At 43.5% G+C, this 22,245-nt stretch overlaps 1 protein-coding gene across 1 annotated transcript in view; it reads left to right on the top strand.

Annotated features, from left to right (window-relative positions):
* The window catches only part of dennd4c (DENN domain containing 4C), a 135,272-nt gene that overhangs the window by 2,545 nt on the left and 110,482 nt on the right, over positions 1–22,245 (top strand). The window lies entirely within an intron of this gene.

The following is a 22,245-nucleotide window of genomic DNA, read 5'->3' as shown; positions in this document are numbered from 1 at the left end:
AATTGCAAAATATTAAATTCCTTAACAGCCGCTTACAACAAAGAAGCTTTCCCTATCCGTGTACGACAAGGCTATAGTAAAATTGGGACAGGGCCTGAAAAAATGGAATCAATGTATTTGGCGCCCAAATTGCAGCCAATGACCATGAAATAACCCAACCACTCATACTTGATATTTCCTAGAATTATCATTACCAGATCCCAGATCAACAATAACGTGGTGATTTTCACTGAGCAGAATCTCATCTGAACCAGTTATTCAGAAGAGCAAGTCAGAGGCTAGGTATATTGTGTCCACTGACTCATTTCCTGACATGACAAAGTCTTTCCACCATCTACAACACCCAAGTCAGAGCACGCAGAATCCTTTCCACTTGCCTGAGTGACTGCAGTTCCAACAACACTCCAGCAGCTAAACACAATCCAAGTTCAACAGTTTCTGACAAATCTGCTTATCTCAATTATCACCACAAATATAATCTATATATTTTATTTCCTACACTGTGACTATTGTATGCACCATCTACAAAATCCACTGTAGATACACCATCCCAACAACACTTCCCAAACCTGAACACTACCTCCATGGGGAACACAGCCGACTGCATGCCACATCCCTCCATGCCAGGCATCCAGACATAAACATACCATTCCTTCTTTTCTGCATCCAAAAGCTAGAAATCTTCAAACCTTATAATAACCAGTGTTCCTTCAACTGAATGACTACAGTCATTCAACTAGATAAGCACACAATGGAGAGCATCCTAAGAGTGAAGATGGTGCCAGCTTTCGACAGGACTGTTTAACTGTCACTCATCAGTACAGCACTGGTACAAGGTATCTATAACGTAGACATCCACAAGGATGCAGTCAAGCACGTTTATCTGCTGAATTACTTCACTCACTATTTGCTGTAAACATGGTCTGGCAGCTGTGCCCTTCAGGACCTGGCCAGACAGATCAGTGTGCTGCTAATGGACACTGAAGTTCCCAGCCAAATTGCACTGAGCTTTTGGTACTCCCAATGCTTCTTCCAATTGCGGTTCAGTGTGGAGGAGAAATGATTCAGCAGCTAATGGAGGTTGGTAGATTGGAGTCAGGTTTCAATGCACTCATTTGACCTCATTGCATGAGAGTTCACTGTGGCTGGAATCGATCTTAAAAACTCCAAGGGATCCACCCCACTCACCTGGACTGCTGATGAAATCAGAAATAGAGATATAGCTTGGCATGTTACTTGTAAGGTAAGATTCTGTGAGGACACTCTGCCAGAATACTGCTTTACTGAATCATGGGACAGTTTTCCTAATTTGGACACCTGCTCCCAAATATTTGTGAGGAGAACAAGATCAACTAGGCTGAGAGGAACTTTGGAATGTCTGAAGTCAGTGTGAGTGAGAGAGATGCACAAGTGAAACTTACAGTGCCCTCCATAATGTTTGGGACAAAGACCCATCATTTATTTATTTGCCTCTGTACTCCACAATTTGAGATTTGTAATAGAAAAAATCACATATGGTTAAAGTGCACAGTGTCAGATTTTATTAAAGGCCATTTTTATACATTTTGCTTTCACCATGTAGAAATTACAGCTGTGCTTTTACATAGTCCGTCCCCCCTTTTCAGGGCACCTTAATGTTTGGGACACATGGCTTCACAGGTGTTTGTAATTGCTCACGTATGTTTAATTGCCTCCTTAATGCGGGTATAAGAGAGCTCTCTGCACCTAGTCTTTCCATCACCTTTGGAAACTTTTATTGCTGTTTATCAACATGGGGACCAAAGTTGTGCCAATGAAAGTCAAAGAAGCCATTATGAGACTGAGAAACAAGAATAAAACTGTTAGAGACATCAGCCAAATCTTACCAAAATCAACTGTTTAGAACATCATTAAGAAGAAAGAGAGCAATGGCGAGCTTACTAATCGCAACGAGACTGGCGGGCCAAGGAAGACCTCCACAGCAGATAGAAGAATTCTCTCTATAACAAAGAAAAATCCCCAAACACAGATGACAGATCAGAAACACTCTTCAAGAGTCAAGTGTAAATTTGTAAATGACAACTGTCCGCATAAGACTTCATGAACAGAAATAAAGAGGCTACACTGCAAGATGCAAACCACTGGATGGCCAGGTTACAGTTTGCTAAGAAGTACTTAAACGAGCAACCACAGTTCTGGAAAAATGTCTTGTGCATAGATGAGATGAAGATTAACTTATATCAGAGTGATGGCAAGAGCAAAGTATAGAGGAGAGAAGGAACTGCGAAGATCCAAAACATACCACTTCATCTGTGAAACACGGTGGTAAGGGTGTTATGGCCTTGGCATGTATGGCTGCTGAAGGTACTGGCTCACTTATCTTCATTGATGATACAACTGCTGATGGTAGTAGCATAATGAATTCTGAAGTGTATAGACACATCCTATCTGCTCAAATTCAAACAAATGCCTCAAAACCCATTGGCCGGCAGTTCAATCTACCGCAATCCCAAACATACTGCTAAAGCAACAAAGGAGTTTTTCAAAGCTAAAAAAATTGTCAATTCTTGAGTGGCTGTCAATCACCCGATGTGAACGCAATTGCGCATGCCGTTTATATGCTGAAGATAAAACTGAAGGGGACTTGCCCCCAAAACAAGCATAAGCTAAAGATGGCTGAAATACAGGCCTGGCAGAGCATCACCAGAGAAGACACCATGCAAAGGATATGCAACAAAATACTAAATATGTCTACTTTCGATTACATGACACTGCTGTGCCCCAAACATTATGGTCCCATGAAATGGGGGGACTATGTATAAACACTTGTAATTTCTACATGGTGAAACCAAAATGTATAAAAGTGGCCTTTAATAGAATCTGACAATGTGCACTTTAACCACATGTGATTTTTTTTTTTACATTTTAAATCTCAAATTGTGGTGTACAGAGGCAAATAAATAAATGACAGGTCTTTGTCCCAGACATTATGGAGGGCACTGTATGTCGGCGATTTTCTATGTATATTGCTTGAAGCCAGCCTTCCATTTTTATATCAGACCGCTTGGCCGAAGTGTGGCTGAATCTGGAGCACAAATGCTCAGTACTGCTGTTCAGGATGTTGTCTGTTCCAGTGACCTTTGCTGTATCTAGTGCTTTTAGCCAGATAACACATTACAGTGAATTGAGTTGGTAGAAGACTGGCTTCTGTGAGCTTGGGAGGATGCCAAGATGAATCATACATTTGGCATTTCTGGCTGAATATATTTGCAAATGCTTTAATCTTTATCAGTTATTGTTGATGATGTGAATGAACAGACAAAATAAAAGCAGGGCTTGTTTATTATGGCTGGAGTTTTATCTGTCACTTTCTTGCACTAACTCCATTATCCATTAGTTCTCTTAATATCAATTTATACTTTTCCTTGAGTATATTCAACAACTGGGCCGTTTACGGCTTTTGGATATCGTATTCCAAGGTTTCACTTTCAAGAAATGTCTTCACATCTCAGTTTTGAATAGTCAACTCTTTAATAAGCTAGTTCGGTATTCCGACTGCGCATGCCCAGGTCAAAGGTCACTGCATAAACAGCCCTGGAAAGCGGTGAAGCTGTGGACCTTCATTTCTACTGTTTTTTCCAGCTTTGATTCTTCTAGGTAAGAAAATACTGCTTTCAAACTATGAAATAGTTGTATTTATTGTTCCTTTGTTAAAAGCCAAGATTATTTTGTCGTTTTTATTGCTTTATTATGCTTTGGTAATATGCTTTACAGGGCTCGAAATTAGCGGTTGCCCGGGTGCCATTGACCACCCAAAGTGCCGCGGAGCAACCTAAACGCCGACTCATTTTGCCTGGCTTGGCACGCAGATACTGGTTTATATCGATAGACACAAAAAACTGGAGTAACTCCGCAGGTCAGGCAGCATCTCTGGAGAATAGGAACATGACGTTTCGTGTCGGCGAAGGCTGTATTGCGGGGCAAAGATATTAGGTGCGTGGTGACGAAGGGTCGGAGTGAATGACGGGCCCCGAACGCTGACGGTCGATCCAGCTGGAGGTTTTTCAGGCAAGTCCCCTCGAGCTTGAAGGTTGAAGACAGTCGCTGAAAAGTCGTGTTAGTGCGACAGGCCCTTTGGGGATTATTCCACTACAATGGATATGGGTGAAAAAACCACCAGCCAGTTACGTCCATGGGGGCCAAGGTTCTTCAGAAATTCTGGGTTGATCCCATCATCTCCTGCTGCTTTCCCAGCTTTAGTAGAGGACAGGCCTTTGTCCACATCAACTGCAGGGTATGGATTAGAAAGGGAGCTTGAGATGGTGAAGAAGAGATGGACTTTGTCAGGCTCTGTCTCACTTCTTGTCGGGCTTCTTTGGATGTGGCGACCTTCGAGTTTGTCAGCAGGCGAGAGGCTACAGCATTTGCTGACACCTTGTGGGGATTGTACCGGGCAGGAGCAGCTAAACCAAGATGACGAAGGAGAATTCCTGCTGGAGTGCGTAAAGTTCAAGTCATCTGCAATCTCTTGACAGCGCTGACGTCTTGCTGCATCCAGGGAATCTAGCAATTCTGTGGCAGTATCTGGGTCGCATGTGGCCTCATACTGCTTCAAGATGTCTTCTGATTCGGGGAGCCAGCAAGGAGTGAAGTTTTTGCGGAAGCCTCGAGGGACTTCAGGATCGTGCAGAAGGATGTAGTTCTTGGGGACAGGTTAAAGACATGATCTTTTCCTCAACTTCTTGTGTGTAACCTGTCCAATCTGCTTTCCTGAGGTTCCAGCGTGGGAGAGGCTTGGATGAGATCACAGGGATCTGCAATGAAGAGGTCATCACAGACCCCACAGTGAAATCACTGGGTTTTGACCTCCATCGCAAGCAATGGCTAACCCTGAACAGAATCCGCACCCTCCATGCAAGAACAGCACATCGCCTGCATAAGTGGGGGATGACAGACAGCCCTGCTCTCGACTGCAGACATCGACTGCGGACATCCAGACCAGACCACCCCACACATCGTGAATGACTGCGTAGTGAGGCTTTTCCCTGGGGGCATCAAAGCCATCCACCCAGTAACTGATGCTGTCCTGGCCTGGATGTCGACCCTTGATCTACAACTTTAGACTGTGCACACCATATGCAAGAAGAAGAAGACTGAAAATAGCATGACAAAAACAATCATGTTAATGAAGAAATTGGTGTTCGGGGCTTCATAATTTCAGACTCAAAATAACAACGTTGTTTTTCCCCACAGGGTTTAAAAAAAGAAAGGTCTTTTCAACACATATTTTTGTTATTACTGCAAGCTAAAAATACCAAGGGCTGTATGTTACATTTTTCAATCAAGTAATATTGCACAAGTATCAATGGAAGCAATTGTTTATCTACTTCAGTGGCCAACTGTGGTGAAACATAGAGCCTCTATTCTTAAGAGACAATGGTTTTGGATTACTTCAGGGAGGTTACATTAAAATGTAGGCTGATGTTTACCCCCCCCCCCCTCCCCCTCCATCCATCTTTTTTCTGGTTGTCAATATCCTGAGTAACTTTTAAGTACAGGTGCACAACCTTTTATCCGAAGATCCAAATAATGGAAAGCTCCGAATAGCGGACATTTTTTCGGTCCTTGAAGAAAGGTCCTTGAAAACATTCACCGAGGGCGGCCCGCAGAGGTGACAGCGGAACCTCCGGTCGGTCCTCGAAGAAAGGGGAACTAAATCCCCATTCATAAAAGAGAAGGTGAGGGTATATTGCGCGGGAGGGTTAATAATTGACAATATGCTGCTGTCTGCCCGCTGAGTTAAAAAGTTCCCACGGTAGACTCACGACACACAGTGTATCGTGAGTCTTGCATGGGAACTTTTTAACTCAGCGGGTAGGCAGCAGCAGATTGTCGCTCCCTTCAGTTTCACCCCACCTACACCCCTCTGCTTCCCGGCCATGTGTGTGACCCCTTCCCTCCCCTCTCCAGCTCCCCGCCCATTGCACCAGCGCGGGGGCTTTGCACTGTCTTCATGTCGGCGATGCCAGCAGGTCAGTGCCAGTCACCGGAGACGTCAGGACCAACGGGACACCGACCCCCAGGCCCACTGCAAGCACGGAGATCCCAGAGACCCACAGCCAGCAGCAGCCCAGCCCCGTTCCAACTCCAGAGGAAAACTGCAAACTGGCCGGAGACGTCAGGACCACCAGAAGCCGCTCCCCGATGGGCCGCTACGGCGACAAGTGGCAGTTCGCCCACAGCCCGAGCTGTGCCCCCTCATCGGGACACCGACCCCCAGGCCCACTGCAAGCACGGAGATCCCAGATCAGCAACTCCAGCCCAGCCCCACTCCAGCTCCAGAGGAACACGCTCCCCGTATGGGCAGAAGCTGATGGTGTGCAAGGTAGTCTTGTTCTTGGGGTCGCGCAGCTCGGGCTGTGGGCGAACTGCCACTTGTCGCCGTAGCGGCCCATCGGGGAGCGGATTCCTCTGGAGTTGGAGGGGGGTATTGTGCTGTTTGATCGCTCCCTACTATCCCAGGGACAGGGAGACAGGACGTTCACCGAAGGCGGCCCGCAGAGGTGACAGCAGAACCACCGGTCGGTCCTCGAAGAAAGGGGAACTAAATCCCCATTCATAAAAGAGAAGGTGAGGGTACATTGCGCGGGAGAGTAGGAATCCCAAGACAAAATTGAGTGAGCGTTCACCGAGGGCGGCCCGCAGAGGTGACAGCGGAACCTCCGGTCGGTCCTGGAAGAAAGGGGAACTAAATCCCCTTCATAAAAGAGAAGGGGAGGGTATATTGCCCGGGAGGGTATATCGCCTACCTGGAAGAAACCGGACATTTTTTCCAGGATGTCGTCTGCACACCAAAGCTCACCAAAGCTCACGTTTGGCGCCAAACGCACGTCGCCTCTGCTGCACACGGATATAAGAGTGTGAAAATGTCGCCTTAGGCCGCCTAAGGGCATGTAGCCCCGCTAGGGTGACATGAGTGCGAGAGGTGATTCATTGCTGCGGTCACATTTACAAATTCAGGAATTCATTCAACACACTGCATTTCATACAGACATTTATTCTGCAAGAAAAAACTACATTGAAGACTCAAACTCGCGACCGAGGAACTGCCGGGATCAAGGCGCAAACTCGCGACCTTGCGTATATGAGCCGAGCATTCTACCACTGAGCCAGCCATTAAAATCTACGCTAAAAAATTTCCATTCCGAAGGCCGACAAATTCCGAATTACGAAAAGTGTCTGGTCCCAAGGCTTTCGGATAAAAGGTTGTGCACCTGTAGTTGTTTAGTTCCCAATGGAAATTGCATTATAACCAATGTGGCCCATGTAATTCATCAACAATGGAGCCAAAGTTAAACATAATGGGAATGGCAACAAAATCACGCTCCATATCATTTCATGTATATTCACAAATAATCGTAATATGGCACCCAGATTTGAATATCCAGTTTGCTGTATTATAGCAGAACTACCTGTACTCTCAACAGAGAGTTTTAGCATATAGGGTTTAATAGAAAATCAAGGGTTTAATAAGGAATTTTATTTGGAATGTATTGCTGGGGGGCGGGGGGGAATTGTTTTGCAAGCAGCACAACAGCAAAGAATCAAATACAGCAGTTTATTTGGATAAAAGAAACAGCACAAGAGTGCCGTAACTGACAAGCTGTTGGTCCATTTAAGTGGATCAGCACTATTGCGACCTCCCAATGGTACAATGGAGCTGACGATTGCATTGGCAATCCCGATTGCAGAGGTATCACCCAGCTCATGGAGGTTCGCAGGTACAGCGAGCATAGTGCCAGGAAACACCAGAGAGGCTTCCATTGTGTGCAGTTGTCGACAAGCTGGCTTGCAAGTAAGGAACTGAGGAACAACCTAGACTTGTGTGGCATAGTTTTTGTCTTTGCACGATTATTTTTTTTAATATTCTGAACTAACTTTTGTTGTTTATTATGGTGGATACAGAATACAAAGTTTGCAGATGGACACAAAGCTGGAGTAACTCATCGGGTCAGACCGCATCTCTAGAGAAAAAGCATATGTGACCTTCGACCTCGACCCGAAATGTCGCCTATTCTTTTTCTCCAGAGATGCTGTCAGTCCTGCTGAGTTACTCCAGCTTTTTGTATCCATGGTTTATACCAACATCTGCAGGCCCTTCCTACACAATGTTTGCATATTTGTTGTGCTGCTTGCAAAATGTCATTGTTCCATTTCAGGACATTTGACAATAAAACACTCTTGACTTCTTGGACAAATGAATTGACTATTTGGACAAAGTAATTGACTGTGCGTTTTTTTTTTTTAAAGATCAATATATAAAAATTGAAGTTTTCTAAAAATATTAGGGAACTGGTCCCAAATGTATTCAAATGAAATGTTAGTTAACTGTTTATCTCCATTATGTTTCCTCATAAACAAAAATTCACAGCAATAACGTTTAGGTGCATCGTGCACCAGGGACGTTAACTTTTCGATGACTGCTTGAAGTCTGTGATTCATGAATATCACCAGTTGCTGGGTGTCTTCTCCGGTGGCGCTCTGCCAGGCCTGTATTACAGCCATCTTTAGCTTATGCGTGTTTTGGGGGCTAGTCCCGTTCAGTTTTCTCTTCAGCATATAAAAGGCATGCTCAAATGGGTTCAGATTGAGTGGTTGATTTGGCCACTCAAGAACATTTTTTAGCTTTGGAAAAACTCCTTTGTTGCTTTAGCAGTAGGTTTGGGATCATTGTCTTGCTGTAGAATGAACTGCTGGCCAATGTGTTTTGAGGCATTTGTTTGAACTTGAGCAGATGGGATGTGTCTATACACTTCAGAATTCATTATGCTACTACCATCAGCAGTTCAATCATCAATGAAGATAAGGGAGCAAGTACCTTCAGCGGCCATACATGTCCAGGCCATAACACCCTCACCACTGTGTTGCACAGATGAGGTGGTATGCTTTGGATCTTGTGCAGTTCCTGCCCCTTTCCATACTTTGCTCTTGCCATCACTCTGATATAAATTAATCTTCGTCTCATCTGTCCACAAGACCTTTTTCCAGTAAGCTCACCAGTTCTGATGTCTCTAACAGTTTTATTCTTGTTTCTCAGTCTCATAATGGCTTCTTTGACTTTCATTGACACAACTTTGTTGCTCATGTTGATAAACAGCAATAAAAGTTTCCAACGGTGATGGAAAGACTGAAAGAAAGACTAGGTGCTGAGAGCTCTCTGAAACCTGCACTAAGAAGGCAATTAAACACACCTGAGCAATTACAAACACCTGTGAAGCCATGTGTCTCAAACATTGGTGCCCTGAAAGGGGGGACTATGTATAAACACTGCTGTAATTTCTACACGGTGAAACCAAAATGTATAAAAATGGCCTTTATTAAAATCTGACAATGTGCACTTTAACCATATGTGATTTTTTTTTTCTCTATTACAAATCTCAAATTGTGAAGTACAGAGGCAAATAAATAAATGATAGGTCTTTGTCCCAAACATTATGGAGGGCACTGTATATAATTAGGAGTGTGGAACAAATACTACTCTGTATTGATTGATAATAATATAGAAATGTAAGGCCTGGATTTGAATATTCAGCACTTGACTTAAAGATAGTCTTACAACTTGACCTATTTGTGACATATTTCAAATCTGTCATCCCTTCCGCACCATATCTTAAATAATCAGAATGGAGATATGTATATGGGAATTTTACATTCTGATTCTCATAAATATTGAAGAATCACCATGAGATTTATAGTCTAAAGGGGAAGAATTAAATCTGTGCCAGCTTCTGATTAAATGCCTTTTGGTGAAATGCGAGGGAAAACTACATTATCAAGTAATTAAAAATAATTATATTTAAAGTGATTGGTAAAAGTTTTTCATCCATACAATAACAGAAGCTAAAAGAAGTTTCACTGAGCTTATAAAAAAAAAGGTCACAAGAATTGTTGGCTATATTCCATCCTTTTGATGCTTTGCTGCAAATGGTTTTTAAGTGAATTGTTGATAAGCACAAAAGGATTTGTGGGAACTGAGGTTAAAGTAGTTTGCTGAAGTTAAAACTGGCAGGAGAGGGTGAAAAGCTTTTTTAAATCGTTCACAAAGCACTTTGAAAATCACTGATATTTTTCCAATTGATTCAAACTGTTCAGGTTCTTTGTAATTTGTTGTGTTTCCATAATTCCTGTCCTTGTAAAATGTCAGGATGTAATTTGTTGTGTTTACAAATGGCCTGACCTGTCTACTTGGAGTTGTTAAATATAAAAACTAGTAGCGATCTGCAGTTCTAGCTGGTTATATTCCTCATTTGGACATTAAAACAATCTTTACTGAAAACTGAAGTTTGCAGTTGTGCACATTTTGGCCATATTATCGGCATTTGAATTTGCATCATGGTCTTGAGCCACTGGAAGTTTCCACAACTTGTAAGTTCCACTAACAGAGGTGGAACCTAGGCATGCAGGAACAGTGCTTAAGATTCAAATGCTCATGAGGAGCTAAGAAAAGTGTCTAAATTATATTGGTTGAATATAAATAGCAGGTTTGAGGTAGCAAATTGTTCCATCTTAGCAAGAGTTATTATCATGCAGTCATCGAATGAGATACTAAGGCTGATGATCTAAACCTTGAAAAGATTTTGTGGATTTCTGTAAAGGACAGAAAGTAGGGAAATTGAAGATGGGCAGTTTACAGTTTGGTAATTGAAAGCACAATGCCAATTAAAAGTAATTTAAAATGACATGGAATTGTGAAATGAACACTACTGACGTGAAATGCAGCCTCAGATTTGTGAATAATTTATTTTTCATTTGAACAGATGCCTGGAATGGAGATTACAGGTTTGTCTGAGGTTGTTGTGGCATCTATTTTTGAAACCGTTTGATCACTTTGTGCAACAGATATGTTGTTGGAGAATGAAAAGCCGTGGGATCTTTGTAGGACATTGAAGGTAGCCTATTTTTCTAATGCAATAGAGTGGAAGTTAATACATCCCTAGGATTTTTTTTTGAGGAAGTTGGTCAATTAATTTTGTCATGTGTTTAATCTCAATTGCTCAATGTTGTGGTTGAGTCAATGGAGGGGCTGCAGATATTGATTGTAGTCTTTGTTTTTTTACTGCAGAGATTTGGGGTCTGCATTGCCTGGTGTGATCATGAACCTGGTTTGTGATGCCTAATTTACTTTTCTAACAAGGACTGTTGGACTAAAACTGTTTGCTGTATTCCTCAGCAAATTATTGCTGCACGTTCATAATCAAGCGGAACTTTGGATTTAAACTCGTGCATTTTCAGAACCTTCCTTTTATTTACATTGTTCGCAGTTTTGTGTTACATCATTGAAATTTAGCACATTATGCCATATTTAATTTTGCTTTAAAATTAACAAAAAATATTAAATCAAAGTAAATGAGTTACATTTTTCAAAAATGGCATTTTCTGAAAAATGCTTAGATAATATTTGGTAGGAATAAAACTGATGTGCAGCCAATAAGCGAGTTTGGTATTCCGAAAAACACAAGGAATCATGGGATTTGTCAAAGGTCGAACGCTATAAATAAAAATCGAACGAAGCGGTGTAGATTCAGTGAGTATAGTTTGGTTCCGAATTTTTGTTTTTGTTTTTTTGTGGCTTTTTTCAGTGGGAGACCAGGGGAGGGCGAACGTGGATCGGCTCTCAGCACTTGCAGGCACATAGAACCGCGTCAGCCTGGGCTCAGCCTCCCCCGACCCGGCGCTCGCCTGGGTCGTGCTGCGGGTGGCCTTCAGCCCCGACCTGGATACATAGATACATAGAAAATAGGTGCAGGAGTAGGCCATTCGACCCTTCGAGCCTGCACCGCCATTCAATATGATCATGGCTGATCATCCAACTCAGTATCCCGTACCTGCCTTCTCTCCATACCCCCTGATCCCTTTAGCCACAAGGGCCACATCTAACTCCCTCTTAAATATAGCCAATGAACTGGCCTCAACTACCCTCTGTGGCAGAGAGTTCCAGAGATTCACCACTCTCTGTGTGAAAAAGTTTCTTCTCATCTCGGTCCTAAAGGATTTCCCCCTTATCCTTAAGCTGTGACCCCTTGTCCTGGACTTCCCCAACATCGGGAACAATCTTCCTGCATCTAGCTTGTCCAACCCCATAAGAACTTTGTACGTTTCTATAAGATCCCCTCTCAATCTCCTAAATTCTAGCGAGTATAAGCCAAGTCTATTGGCTTGGAGTTGGAGCTGGCCTGGGCTTGTGGTTGGGCAAGGGAGGGGAAGCGGGTTGCTGCTGCCACCAGCACTAGCAGCTCCAGCGGGCGCCCGGCCTGCCCATGGCCGGCAGGAACCCGTCCGCAGACTCTCTCTCCGACCAGGATGACTCCAGCAGCAGCGGCTCCGAGTCGCCCGTTTTCGAGCAGGGCCGGCGGCTGCCCATTTTCAGCAGGATCGTGGTGTCGGACTGGAAGAGAGTGGAGGGCTGCCGGCCAAATCAAGGCTCGAAATTCACGGTTGCCCGGGTGCCAATGACCACTCAAACTGCCGCCGGGCAACCTACACGGCGAGTCATTTTGCCCAGCTTGGCAACTTGGTTTATACCGAAGATAGACACACAAAAACTGGAGTAACTCCGCGGGTCCGGCAGCATCTCTGGAGAAAAGGAACGTGACGTTTTGTGTCGGCGACGGTTGTGGGAAAGATGCTAAGTGTGGCGTGACAGAGGGTCGGAGCTAAAGACGGGCAGCAGCGGCGACGGCGACAGCTCCATCTCCTCTTCCCGCACCCCGCCCCGCCCGGCGTGTTAGCGGCAGCTGCTGCCACTCCGCCAACGGCTATTTCAAAACAGACCCTTGGAGGAGGGAGGTGTCGGTCAGAGGCGGAAGTAGAGTAGGGGTAGGGAGGGGGGGGGTGGGTGATTGGAGGAGGGAGACGAACCAAAACACTCTCGGCAGACCTGCACCGCAGCCAGGATCGAACCCGGACTCCGGCGCTGTAATCGTTGGACCATCCCCGTCCCCACTCGAGAGCCTCCACACGCCCGGGGATGGCCAGAGGCGTTGGAAGTCAGACGGGCGCGGCGCCCCCAGGCCCACAGCCAGCGCAAAACCTAGCTCGGCTCTGCCTGTCCCGCCAGGTTAACCAGCAGCCATGTCTGGATTGAGACGGGGCTGTAGGCGAGACAGGCAGCTGAGCTGCATTTAACGCTGGATTGAGCTGAAATTATCGTTCACAGAAGCCTCCGAAGCCTCGTGTGTGTGAGTGTACGCATGCGCGCGCGGCCGCCAAGATATTCTGTCCGCGGTCCCCTCCATATATTGGTTGCGATTTCTGTGCCTGACATGTGTTGGACGAGGAGCGCTGGCCTTCCTTCCCTCTCTCTCCCCCTCCCCCTCCACAGTCAGCGCAGAGAAGCAGCTCTAAACCCAGCTCAACTCTGCCTATCCCGCAAAGTTTGCAGATCGGCAGCATCACGGAAGGATTGAGATTGGGCATGACATTAATTGTGGATGGCACTGTAGTGGAGTGAAGATGACGGGATAGGTTTGTGCAAGTTCTCTATTTTACCCTAATTTGCTGGATGTTAGTTTTTCAGAACTTTTTGGCACTGTCTTCATGCAATTGATAACATAGAAACATAGAAAATAGTGCAGGAGTAGGCCATTCGGCCATTCGAGCCTGCACCGCCATTCAATATGATCATGGCTGATCATCCAACTCGGTATCCTTCTCTCCATACCCCCTGATCCCTTTAGCCACAAGTGCCACATCTAACTCCCTCTTAAATATAGCCAATGATGTGGCCTCAACTACCTTCTGTGGCAGAGAATTCCACAGATTCACCACTCTCTGTGAAAAATGTTTTTCTCATCTCGGTCCTAAAAGACTTCCCCCTTATCCTTAAACTGTGACCCCTTGTTCTGGACTTCCCCAACATCGGGAACAATCTTCCTGCATCTAGCCTGTCCAACCCCTTAAGAATTTTGTAAGTTTCTATAAGATCCCCCCTCAATCTTCTAAATTCTAGCGAGTACAAGCTGAGTCTATCCAGTCTTTCTTCATATTAAAGTCCTGGCATCCCAGGAAACAGTCTGGTGAACTTTCTCTGTACTCCCTCTATGGCAAGAATGTCTTTCCTCAGATTAGGAGAACAAAACCGTACACAATACTCCAGGTGTGGTCTCACCAAGTACAACTGCAGTAGAACCTCCCTGCTCCTATACTCAAATTATTTTGCTATGAATGCTAACATACCATTCACTTTCTTCACTGCCTGCTGCACCTGCGTGCCTACTTTCAAACCCTTCTGAAGAAGGGTTTCGGCCCGAAACGTTGCCTATTTCCTTCGCTCCATAGATGCTGCTGCACCCGCTGAGTTTCTCCAGCTTTTTTGTGTGCCTACTTTCAATGACTGGTGTACCCTGACACCAGGTCTCGTTGGAACTCCCCTTTTCCTAATTGGCCACCATTCAGATAATAATCTACTTTCCTGTTCTTGCCAGCAAAGTGGATAACCTCACATTTATTCACATTATACTGCATCTGCCATGCATTTGCCCACTCACCCAACCTATCCAAGTTACCTTGCAGCCTCCTAGCATCCTCCTCACAGCTAACACTGCTCGCCAGCTTCATGTCATCCGCAAACTTGGAGATGTTGCATTCAATTCCCTCGGCCAAATCATTAATATAGATTGTAAATAGCTGGGGTCCCAGCACTGAGCCTTGCGGTACCCCACTAGTCACTGCCTGCCATTCTGAAAAGGACCCGTTTACTCCTGCTCTTTCCTTCCTGTCTGCCAGCCAGTTCTCTATCCACATCAATACTGAACCCCCAAAACCGTGTGCTTTAAGTTTGCATACTAATCTCTTATGTGGGACCTTGTCGAAAGCCTTCTGAAAGTCCAGATATAACACATCCACTGGTTCTCCTTTATCCACTCTACTTGTTACATCCTCGAAAAATTCTATAAGATTCGTCAGACATGATTTGCCTTTCATAAATCCATGCTGACTTTGTCCAATGATTTCACCACTTTCCAAATGTGCTGCTATCCCATCTTTAATAACTGACTCTAGCATTTTCACCACTACCGGTTAGAGTAACTGGTCTGTAATTCCCTGATTTCTCTCGCCCTCCCTTTTTAAAACGTGGGGTTACATTATCTACATTCCAATCCTCAGGAACTACTCCCGAATCTAAAGAGTTCTGAAAAATTATCACTGATGCATCCACTATTTCTGGGGCTACTTCCTTAAGGACTCTGGGATGCAGCCTATCTGGCCCTGGGGATTTATCGGCCTTTAAACCATTCAATTTACCTAACACCACTTCCCGACTAACCTGGATTTCACTCAGTTCCTCCATCTCATTTGACCCCCGGTCCCCTGCTATTTCCGGCAGATTATTTATGTCTTCCTTAGTGAAGACAGAACCAAAGTAGTTATTCAATTGATCTGCCATGTCCTTGTTCCCCATGATCAATTCACCTGTTTCTGACTGCAAGGGACCTACATTTGTTTTAACTAATCTTTTTCTCTTCACATATCTATAAAAGCTTTTGCAGTCAGTTTTTATGTTCCCTGCCAGTTTTCTTTCATAATCTATTTTCCCTTTCCTAATTAAGCCCTTTGTCCTCCTCTGCTGGACTCTGAATTTCTCCCAGTCCTCTGGTAGGCTGCTTTTTCTGGCTAATTTGTATGCATCATCTTTTGTTTTGATACTATCCCTGATTTTCCTTGTTATCCACAGATGCACTACCTTCCCTGATTTATTCTTTTGCCAAACTGAGATGAACAATTGTTGTAGTTCATCCATGCAGTCTTTAAATGCCTTCCATTACATATCCACCGTCAACCCTTTAAGAATCAATTGTCAGTCTATCTTGGCCAATTCACATCTCATACCCTCAAAGTTACCTTTCTTTAAATTCAGAACCCTTGTTTCTGAATTAACAATGTCACTCTCCATCCTAATGAAGAACTCAACCATATTGAGGTCACTTTTGCCCATGGGGCCACGCACAACAAGACTGCTAACTAACCCTTCATCATTACTCAATACCCAGTCTAGAATAGCCTGCTCTCTCGTTGGTTACTCTACATGTTGGTTTCAGAAAACTATCCCGCATACATTCCAAGAAATCCTCTTCCTCAGCACCCATGCCAATTTGATTCACCTAATCTATATGTAGATTGAAGTCACCCATTATAACTGTTTTACCTTTGTTGCACGCATTTCTAATTTCCTGTTTGATGCCACCCCAACTCCACTACTACTGTTAGGTGGCCTGTACACAACTCCCACTAACAGAAATATAAAACTGCGTAAGTTTTTATTTGTTTGAGGGAGTTGGCCTCAATTGATTTAATATTTGAAATGCATGTCTTAATTTCGCACACAACATCTAATTTGTAACTCAAGTATTCTTACGTTTAGTTTTGTCTCAAAGATCATGAATTTCTTTGCAATGTTGCCTTTTACATGTGTTTTGGGACATGATTACATGACGTACATTCCTGATTTCTTAGAAACCTATTTTGAACTTTTTTGAGGTTGTGGTTTCCATTTTTAACAAGTATTTACTATTCAGCCTCAGAGGTTGCTAAAGTAAAATTTCCATTGGTTTAAGAAAGTCTAAATTATATACTGCAGATCAATTTTACTGTGCACCACATCTCTTGAATTAGTACAGTTTTCAATGCTTCCAATCTGTTAAGATACATATATATGTCATTCATAAAAATGCTGACTGTTAAGAAATTCATATTGAAATAACAAAGCCATATTGAACACTTGATACAAATACATCGATAGATGCTCCTGAACACATCATCAGTGATGTAACCTGGGATCATTGGGTGTTTCGGATCTTTCAACATCGGACACCCTCACCCAGGCGACCCAGCCGTGGTTGATCAGACCACGACTTGTGTTCAGGTGGCATTCGCTCCTCCCCATGGACCTCCTCTCCTGATCCAGAGCCATCTCGAGGCCTTCGCCGCTGCCTCTGTGGTGTTCTTGATGGCCTTTCTCCTCGCCACTCCGTTTATGCCCAGTGCACTCAAGGCTTTGTAGGGCGATTGCCCAGCAAAACCTCTGCAGTCTAAATATAATTTGAAGTTGAAAAGCAGGATATTGGGAGTCAGATGGGCGCGGTTCCCTCAGGCCCACAGCCAGCGCAGAGAAGCAGCTCTAAACCCAGCTCAACTCTGCCTATCCCGCAAGGTTAACCCTGCCTGGATTTACGGGAAATATGTCATCAGTCCAGGCATGAGCAGGCGAGACAGGCAGAGTAGAGCTGCATTTAGCGCTGGATTGAGCCTCTGAAGCCTCGCGCGTGTGTGAGTGTGCGCATGTGTGCGTGGCCGCCAAAATTTTTTGTCCTCCGGTCCCCTCCAGATTTTGATAGCGATTTGAGCGATGATGCCGGTGTTGTCCGAGGAGCGCTGACCTTCCTTCCCACCTCCTCTGCCCCTTCCTCTCTTTCTCTCTCTCTCTCTCTCTTGTACGCCCCCCCTCCACTCCCCTTATCCTGAGACCCCTCCATCCATCCCGCACTGATCCCCATTCCTGCCTCTATTCAATCGTCACTGACATCCCCTGTCCTCCCCTCCTCATCTACCCCCCCCCCCCCCATGTATTCATCCTGCACTGATCTCCCTATCCACCTTGCTTTGATTCTCCTGCCACTCCCCATCAATCCTACAATGGTCACCCAATTCATCATGTACTGACCCCCCCTTCCCATCCATCCTGCACTGCACCACCCCTTCATCCTGCACTGCACCACCCCTTCATCCTGCACTGCTCCCCCCATCCATCCTGCACAGATCCCCCCCCCCATTCAACCCCACTGTCATCCCCCGCACTCTCCCCTCACAATTTTACCTACTCCAACCAACAAGCACTAATTCCTCTGCCTCAATCCATCCATTCCGCACCGATTGCCTTCTCAACCTCCCCCCCCACCGCCACCTATCCATCCTGCACTGATTCACACACACACACACCCCCCCCCCCCCCCCCCCCCCGACCCTATTGTTGTGGAAATGTTTTCAGAGCGAACATTGAGTATGTTTGATAACGGAATGCAATCAAATATGTTTTAATTCCAAATGTTATTATTTGTTTTAATCCATAAAGATGGATTAATTAAAATGTGAACATTAAAACTGCAGTGTTCGATTGTCACTGCTACCGTTGACACGTTATTACAGAATTCATTTTAACGGCAAATCAATGCTCTTGATATGGAGTATCAGTACTGTAGTTATATAATGAGCGACATTCACAACCATACGTTGGATTTATCCAGGTTTTACTTCTACAGTCAGTCATATACATCACATATTTGGTCAGGAGATATTTCAGTTGAAATTCTAACGTTATTTCTGAAGTGGGAATGATGGAAAAAGCGTTTATCAACAAATTTCTTTTTTATTTGTTGCTTACAAACTTGGTATCTTCATTGCTGTTCACAACACGTACAACTAATCTGAATGTCCGGTAAAGTGTCGTCTTGACAACTTTAAATATATTACCAAAAGAACATTTGCTGCATTTATGTCCTTTGGCCATCACTTGTTAGTGTAATGTTTAACCTGTCAGATGGGTATAGTCAGTTTTGACAGCTATTATCATAAAATGCCTTTAGAAAATCCTTGCAACCTGTATATTTTGTTATGGATAAATTATGTGGGAAGCGAGAGTGTTTCTGCACCAATAGCAATAACGACCCATGCTATGGCCATGTCATGATAATTTTTGGGCCTTCACAGAAAACATACTTGCATCAATCTGTAGTGTGCACGGTTAAGCATATATGTTATCATGGTCCAGGATTTATTGACACAAGTTGATCATACACTGAATAATCCAACCACATTTTTGTTTGGAAGTGGAAAGAAATAATAAAAATTACATTAATTGCAATGTGTAAAAAGAGTTGAGATACTGTATTATAATTTTGCTGCGTCATTGTGGTATATATCATGTCTTGATTGGTGAATATGTTTAGTTTGTGACTTTATTTGAAGCAGAAATAATATGTAAATAATATATAATTCCGACTGGTAACTATGCACTTCGCCCGAGCACATTATCGCACGCATAATGCAAGCCACCTAAACTGTCATTTGGCAACCTAAAAAGCTGCCAAGGTTGCCCGACTGGCAACAGGGAAAAAAAGTTAAGCGAGAGCCCTACACGCCAGTAGTGGAAAGGTGCCGTGCAGGAATGTAAAACTTCCTGATGCTGGGAAACTTAGATAAAATAAAATGGTTGAGTTACGCGGTTGCCCAGAGCACATTCAGGAAGAGAGTGAGTCCAAATGAGAGGTGGTTGATCTGCAAAGTTAACGTTCTCAATGTTTTGTACCTGACCTGCTGCATCTGCAGTATTTCCTGCTTTTATCTTATACATCCATCTGGCTTGATCAGCAGACTGTGTTTAAATTCCCCTATTTCTCCTCATGTTCTTATCAGTTTAAAAAAAAAATAGTGATTTTTATGATAAACCATTTTTATTTAATTTTCACCGTTTCAAAACTCCCATCAAGAGACACATAGCTAAAAATACAATTGCATGCAGTGTAAAGAAATCCCGTTTATTCAATATTTTTGGAAACTTGGTGACTTTGTATTAAGTTTTTGTTTTAAATTTAATAAAATGGTTGAGATAATGTACGTTAGTGCAAGGTTGTAGTGTGATAGCATTTGCCACTTCCTATTTAACTGAAAGTGTAAATGTAGCACTTCCTGTCATTTTTGTGAATTTTTTTTAAAAGCTTGTTTGTCGTTATTCAATTTGTTTTTCTTGCCATCAACTAAATGGCACAGCAAAGAAGATAATTGCAATTTTCTAATCCTGAGCAACTTGTTTCGGGGGAGAGGTGACTAAAGGACTATTGTAAAATATAAACTATCACGTAAAAATCAATGATGAATAAAACCAAAATTAGGGTGCAAAACAAGTCCTGGCATCTTTAGTAGCAGGGATATATTTATTAATGGCTTGGGCTAATGTTATTTCACAAGTATTATAACGTGGAGTGATTGAGCACTGAGGGAGCTCGAAAAGCCCATGAACTAAAATAAATACTTTTTCATTGAGGCCCCCTAATCTGTTGAAAATCTGAGTGATATTTGCTTTTATTTTAAGCTTTTGAGTTGACATTCATTTGAAGTGATCCTCTTAATGTTGGGCTAAGGTTTGACTTGATGTTCCATGAGGATAGGAATAGGAATACTTTATTGTCACATGTGACTAGGCACAGTGAGACTCTGCTTGCACACACAATGTATGCAAATAGCAGCCACCTACGGCGCTGACAAGGTTACAAAGCATGCTACTCCCCCTTTTGTCGTCGTCCCCCGCCCCCCAACAGTTCCTCCACGCCGGGTCCCCATTGCCCTTTCGTTCCCCCCCCCGCCCCTATTGCCCATTGTTCTCCCTCACGGCGGTCTCCCAACGCCGGGTCCTCCATTGTTCTTCCCCTCCACCCCTTACGATGGTCCTCCACACTCTCGTCGACCGTGGGTCGACCTGCGAGGCTTCACCACTGCTGAGGCTTCACCGCTGCCGAAGCCTCACTGCTGTCGACGCCCCACTTCGTACCTCCATGGTGCAGACACTGGGCTGCAGTGATAGTTATTGAGTTTTATGAAACACTTTATGCACTGCGTTTTTTAGATGGCTGGATTTCAACGCTTTCAATTTGAAAAGTGAATCCATGCAAAAAATATTTTTCTACAAAAATATTTTAAGTTATTATTGGAATATTATCCAAGTTTTATTGATTAAAATTAAACTCTTTGCAAGCTGAAATTCAAAGGGGCATAAGAGCTTTGTATACTTTGACACTTCACCTCTGCAGTTGAGTCTTGATTACTGAATGAAACGGAGGAAAGTGAATAATTTAAATCATCAAAAGGCTTAAATGTTTCATATTATTGTTTATCAATTAGACATTATTTCATCAATTGGCTTGCTCTTTATCTACTTTGGAGCACTAGGAGAGCTGGTTTCTTGATTGAGGATGTGGCATCTTGCTGAACATGATTTAGCAGTGTCTCTTTGCAGACAAGGACTCTATTATGAGACATCTGATGCAATAAAATTGGGTATTCCACACGATACTGGCCCATCTTCTACACACTGGACAATGTTGCTTTCAGAAAACGTCTCCAATTCCAGTACATGGCAATGAATAAACAGTTTCTGCATGGATATTTTCATCCTCAATTTCACTGCACAATTTGTGCGTGGCATGTTGTTGAAAGTTCTTGCCTGAATTTTTAGTACTTTATCTCAGTAAAGTTCTTGCTCTATTAGATCAGTGTGATTTAATTTCACTGAACTCCAAACTCTCATAAATAGCATCTAAGATAACCAACTAATTCCAAAAAGAGAGTTAATTGTTTCTTTCATGACGTGTTTTTGAAATAATTCAGATTAAAGATTCATTTTAATGTGGGCACTCACTCCATTGGTTGGTAGTAAATATTTGGTCACAATATTAAGTTCTGACGTACATAAAAGTTTTGAGATACCGTGACGCATCTGGTAGAGTTGCTACCTCGCACTGCAAGCCGCTCTGATTCAATCCCGACTTCCCGTGTTGTCTGTATGGAGTTTGCATATTCTCAAACGTAACATATGGATATCCTACGGGTGCTCCAGTTTCATCCCATGCCACAAAGATGTGTGGGTTGATAAATTGTAAGTTGTCCATAGATGTTGGGGAACGGCAGAGAATGGACGAACGTTGATAAGAAAGTGATTCGTAAAAAAAATAAAGGTCAGTGTAATTTGATATCTGGTGGCCAGCTCTGATTTGGTGGGCCAAAGCATCCATGCTGGTGATTGCAACCGCATTATCATAGACTTAGGCTTCAAACTCTAAACACTGGCTCAGAAATCATGGAATACCATTAAAATGAAATTCAATTTCTGACCCATTTTAAACAATGCTATTATTTAATGTTCACAAAACAAAATATAATTTCTCTGCATTCGCATGGTACCTACCTGCTGTCCCTTGCTCTCAGATGAAACAAAAATGGAGCATATTTAGTGTGGGTTTGTTGATAAAACAAACGTGTTCCATGGTAGTTACCCATTTTGGGGTGAAGACACTATTGTAATGCTTGGGGAATAATCTCCAGTGCTCTGCGTACTTGCATGTTCTCCTTGTGATTTGTGTGACTTTCCCCATGTTCCTGTTTCCTCCTACATTACAAAGCCATACAGGGTTGGTAGGTTAATTGGCTGCTCTAAATTGC

This window comes from Amblyraja radiata, chromosome 3 (genome assembly GCF_010909765.2).
Source record: "Amblyraja radiata isolate CabotCenter1 chromosome 3, sAmbRad1.1.pri, whole genome shotgun sequence".
Lineage (NCBI taxonomy): Eukaryota > Metazoa > Chordata > Chondrichthyes > Rajiformes > Rajidae > Amblyraja > Amblyraja radiata.
This window is presented reverse-complemented; position numbering and strand designations above follow the sequence as displayed.